Below are 6,097 nucleotides of genomic sequence, written 5' to 3' on the forward strand. Positions count from 1 at the left end.
TGCTATATTCTGCCTGTATTTTTTTCTTTTATGATACAGTGCAACCCTTCTGATAATCCTGGAATGCTTTCTGGAATAACCTTATCAAGAGTTGTGCTGGCTCCAGTTCTTGAGTGAACTCAAGTATGTCCAGGAAGCTTCCTGTCTCTTATCCCCTACTACATGCTTTGTGTGAATGTGTGGTGTAAAAGGTCCTAAATCCACCACTCTGGTGATTTCCTGTAAAGAGACTGTATTTCCATGTGCCATTTTGCTCTCCCTCTTCAGAGCAGTAAGAAAATGTGATACAAGTATGGACTGTCTTAGYGGGCAATACACTCATCATCACATTTTAAAAGACAACTGCCAAACTTCCCATTTCTACAACTGTTAGCATTCTTTAACAGTGGCAATGAATCGGCTGTTCAGACACCCTACACAACACAACCTCTGCAGCAAGGAATGTCAGTTTAAAGACCCTCTCCACCACAAACTGTGTTGTTGCGATGGCTCTAGGCACTGGACCTCGCGTACTCTCAGAAGGTGAGCTTCCTGCTTTTACTCTTCTTCATACAAGGATGTCATGGCAGCACGTTGTGTTCAAGCACCATTGAGAGGCACAGGAAAACAAATATTCACCTTCTCCGAAAAGAAGGCAGAAATTGTGGGCAAGTTCATTATTCATTAGTTGGTACACATGGCATGTACAAACTCCGGTAAAAACCCTTCTGTAAAGCCATTTGAGTCTTTGTGCAGGAGGGAAGAAGATATCTGAATCTGACTTGCTAATCAGCTTTTAAATGCTGGAGAGCAGAATTTCAAACAATATGATATCTCAAGTAATTTATTACAGAAAGCTATTCTTTACACAACTGAACAACAGTTGCATTAAAGATTACATATATAGGAGAACTGTCCAGTTTGTTTAATTAATTAGAGCCAATAACTGTTTCACGTCTAGAAACATGGAAGAAATTCTCTTCAGAAAGTATAATTTCACAGAATTGGAAGTGTATGATGCTTCCCTGTCTTTAACCACAGCTACCTTTTTTTTTCTTTTTCTTAAAGAAACAGATTAAGTATTTTTGTAAATTAAGATTGATGAAAAGCTATATTTATTACTGAAAGCCCATATTTGTTTAGGAAATCACAGTTTGAAAAGTTTCTTCAATAGCAGAAATTGTTGTAATGCAGTAATTGCTACAAAACTAGTTAATAGTTATGAAAATGCAATAAGTACGCTACTTAAAATGATATACAGTTTTTAGTGTTAATTAGAATTATCTTTGTTTCTTAAGGCATATTTTTGATAGGATTTTCTCTGGCTTTTTCATACAGAACCTGTATGTTGCACAAATATGAAGATATCTAAGACTAGTTGAGTTATATTTCAAAATTCCAGCCCTGAAAGCACTTCAGCATGTGAATAACTTTAAAATAAAGGAATGAATGCAAGGTGGAAGGTATCTTGTATGACATGATAAAATCCTACCACTGTTAATAGAACTTCTTCAGTGCTGCCAAACCAGGCCCCTCAGTGACTACTGAAGAGAGGGAATGAATTGACCCTTCGTACTTCTGTCATATAAAAACTCATTTCAAATGATTTTTTAATATGGAAAAATGTACAGTACAGGAAAGCTGTTCTTTATACTATTCTTTTCATGTTTTGCTAAAGAAACTTATTACAGCCAAATCTTGCATTCATAAAAATCTGCATTCTGGGGGGATTCTGGCATGAAGTAAATCATGAACAATTAAGGTACATTAAATGACTACTGTAAAATATTAACATGCTTTCTTTCTGTCTTAGGTGGATCACAGTGCGGTTCTGCAATTAGAAGGGTTGAGAAGAGATGCCAATAATGAACAACAGCTTTTGGTCCTATGTCAGTCCAAGTTTTATAATGCTCACTAGCATTCAGACCCACACTCAGCAGTATTCTTTTCTTGCTAGACACTTATAGTGTTTTTCAAATGCTGTAAGACCTTGCAGCTTGTAGTATGAGATGTTCTTTCAAATTCTAAGTCAAATCATCTACTGCTGACAGTCAAGAAATAGTAGCCTTAGATAAGCAGAACTTTTAAAACTGTGTAACTAGTCAGACTGCAGAACACTCCTTGCAGATAAATGATTCTGTAAACTTGAGTAAGAAATGATTTTTCAGAATTAATTTTGGAGCAATTCTGAAGAACGAGGAAGCTACACAATAATGGTTTTGTTCATGTGGTTTTGTTGTTTTTTCTTTAAAACTGCACTCAAACACATACAATAAGCATTCCTATCTTATCTTTAGGATTATTAAGCCTGTTAATTGTTCAGCTCACCATATGAGATGTAATCATTCTTTCTGATTATGGTATAAAATAGAAAACAAGCTAATAAAATCAAGGTTGTTTCAATAAAAGTCTTCCTGAAAAGAAAAACAAATCTCAAGCTACTATCTCTATTGGAAACTTCTTTTTTTAATGCAGCAATAGGTCCTTTTATTATTCCTGCTTAGTTGGAATGTAGGTCCCTATAAGAAGGTCTTTATCTGAAGGTAGGTTTTGTTGTTGCTGCTGTTTTCCCCTGTTTTCCAATATGCTTTTGTAATACACTCTGAGTAAGGAATATATTATCGCAGCATCTCTTTGTTTTATAAGAACAGTAAATTATGGTGGACCTACTCTGAATGCATGCTATTTTTGTCAATAAGCTGGCATAGTTATGCAGTGTGTTGGTAAAACAGATATTTTGTTACAGCTCTCTCCTCCCCTTTGCAGGCACACAGGAGAGGCCGCATATGTAGGGATTCTGTACTAACTGAGCCTAATGAAACCTTATGCACCAGGCCAAAGCGTCACCTTATTAAGCTGAGCCAAAGATCTCCAAGTTAGAGTTTCTGTTTATTTGCCAAAAGCTTGCTAGACAGGAAGCTGTGTGTGCATTTCCTCACTGCAGCAGGGAATCTCACCTTTGGCTTAGAAAGGCACACCTCCATATAGTATCGGAGACTGAATGCTCCTCTCCTGTAACGCACCCTTCACGCTATGCAGAATACTGCTAGTCACAGTCACAGAGCGGCTGCCTCAGCCCTGCCGATACCCACCCCTAATTGTTTCATAAATGATCGATGAGGAATGACTGTGATATATTTGTTTGGATTCTAATGATTATGATATTATGAATGTTTGACATGTAAAGATTTGTAATACTGTAGTATATTTATCTGACAGAGATCATTGGCTACTTTTGAAAATAATAATTAAAATGTCAGAATTGAATCAGATAGATCTAAAAATGAATGTTAAATCTAAATGTGCATTACCGGACTTCTTAGATTTCTGGAAAATAAATAGCCTCTTGTGCTTAAGACCTAAATACCATGATGGAAACATGGCTGCAGTCCTCTATAATTCTAAAACATTACAGCAAGTATCAAACATTGACATTCCCCCTGCCCCCCCGAAAAAAGTTCAGAGACAAACAAGAACAAACTTGCTTTTTGAGCTGGTTAATGTTACAGGAATTTTCAGAACAATTTCTGAATCATGAGAGTAAATGCACAGCAGAACAACTGCTCTGAGTAAGCTGATCAAAGGCACAATCCAATACACCCTTCTCAAACTCAGGACCAGCTATCACCCTTAGTGGATACGTTTATGGCACTTAGGTGCTGTTGTGTCTTTTTTTCATGCTGCATCTTTCTTTTGACTTTGTCCTGGAGGTAAAGTGGTTAAATAAAACACTAGAAAAGCAAAGCCAGTACCGGAATTGAATAACAGGTTTTCATGGCACACTTACTGGGCTAGGTAGTAAGATTAGCTGCAACAAATCATGCCAGGTGAAACATAAGTATAAATCTTTCTTTGTGGGAAATCTTGGTTTAGCCTGTTTCCATTATACACATTTTTGGACACTTAGACCACCCCAAGCACTCTGTAAAAAGCCAGATTCCTGTACATATTGAATCTGCCTCTATTTTCATTTGAATTGGTGATTCTTTATGTTGAGCTATATTATACAGCAAAAAAAGCACATAGCTTTCTTTAATAAGGTATGATGAGGGGTATTTTTTTCATTTTGGAGTAACAGGGAACAGACCATTACTGTGATATCTGAATTGTCTTTGTGCTTTTGGCTTCGTAAAGAATCCATTTTTCAGAACATTCAGCTGTAACTTCAACAGCCACAAATACAAATACAGACACAAAACAAAGAATATGCCCAGCTTCTGATTTTTGGAACATTACAGACCCACCATATTTAGCTTGTTTGACAAGCTGAAAACATTGTCCAAAATAGTTATGGAGATGTCAATGACTAGTCTACATTAGAGTTTAAAACTGAGTGGGAGATTCAATACTCCAAATCCTATGAATTGCAATTTATAATTTTCATCTTGCACTCACTGAGGTCTTTGCCATATCTGTACTTGGGGGAACATACCAAAGGAATATTAAAGCTCTAAAATATTTTGATTGTGATGAATGCTTGCTGCAGCTTTTGAGGATARTTTACTCTGGCTGAAGATTTAGCCGACTTTCAGATGCTCCCTCCATATTCCAAATATCTTTCTCTACAACTTATTCTAAAGGAATAAAAGTTTTATACATTCTGTATTCCAGTGTATCATTGAATGGAAATGCTACTGGCATAGCAACAGTAATATAATGGTGCCAGATATAAAGGGAAGATGTTAAACCCATTCTGTAAGGTCAAGATAAACAAAGCTATCTGGTTTATCTGATTTTATCGATCAATTACACACACACACATACATCAGTTTGCAGAATGTTAGTGAGTGTCTTGTGTAGCATCTTGCAAAGTACAAGACACATTTCAGATAGTAAACCCTTAGTTGTTCTCTTTCTTTTACAGAAAGGTGTGTTTTGAGGGCTTTTCTCATATCACATTCACCCAAATTCTGCACAGACCAAAATTATTAAGATAATATCTTTTGCTTTTTCACATTCATTAATCCATGTGCTGTACTACTCTCTGTCAATGGTTTAGTGAAATGAGTGATGTATGTGTGTGTGGTGGTCCTGCAGCTGCACTCCCCAGCCCTTGAGCTACTACCAGATTCAGGAAGATTTCTGCTATTGTTATTATTTTACTCCTTTATTACTTTCATATTGTGTTAAATTTCTTCAGTTACAGAGAGCTGGATTATATCTATAATAATTGTATGTTAGCAGCTAGTATGTAGAAACTTTCCCCAGAGATTACTTGGCCTCCACCTTAGGATAGGGATTTTGGACAACTTTACACCAAGGAATACTACCACTAAAGAGCAGGAAATAGTCCAGTGAAAGCCAGCTCTCAGCCAAGAGGTCACACATGGACCACTGCCTACAGGCCACCACAAAATGTCAGTCAGTAGCAGTGCAACTACACTGATGGAGAGCAGCGTGTCTGCGTGATGCACAACCCAAGGCCTTGATGGTGCCTGTTGAAGAAGCGCATTTACAAGGCAAGATTTAGAGGGACAGCTAATGAAAAAGTGGAAATCTGATGACAGTCAGGACATAGTATGCCAGGTATGGGGGTTAGGAGATAAAGACGGAGGACACAATGTAGTTATATTCCTTTATCTAGCAGTTCCAGGAGGCATCTAGCACAGGCACACTGGACTTTGAGACGCATGTAGATATCAAACTTCATGCAGATTTAAAATCTTGTTTTATGTATCTCCGCACATATATATCCATACATATATAATATATATATTTGTGTGCGTATGTATGTATGTATGTATGAAATTCTTTTAAGTGTTTTTGTGACAGCTGGATTTGGCTCATGAATTATCATTGAATAGACCTACAAAAATGGATTTGACAGGGGGAAGCTCTCACTCTTGTTCTAAAAAATCTCATTTGACACTAGTTACCTAAGTACTGGAGCCTACTAATTCTTGACAGTATACTGTGCATGTGCAGATTCTCTCCATTAGTTAGTAGTAAAGCTGTATTGTGCCACTTCAATCCATTCCAATGCTTGCTTTGTGCCCAGATTAACAGTAAATATTCTAACCCCATCTGGGGTTAGCAGACACTATTAGATAATTGTACATTTTCCTGGGGAGAAAGGATAAAAAAGTAGGATACATTTGCTTTTTACATGACAGCAGAT

The sequence above is a fragment of the Apteryx rowi genome, unplaced genomic scaffold, assembly GCF_003343035.1.
Source record: "Apteryx rowi isolate R43461 unplaced genomic scaffold, aptRow1 scaffold_58, whole genome shotgun sequence".
In the NCBI taxonomy this organism is placed as follows: Eukaryota; Metazoa; Chordata; class Aves; order Apterygiformes; family Apterygidae; genus Apteryx; species Apteryx rowi.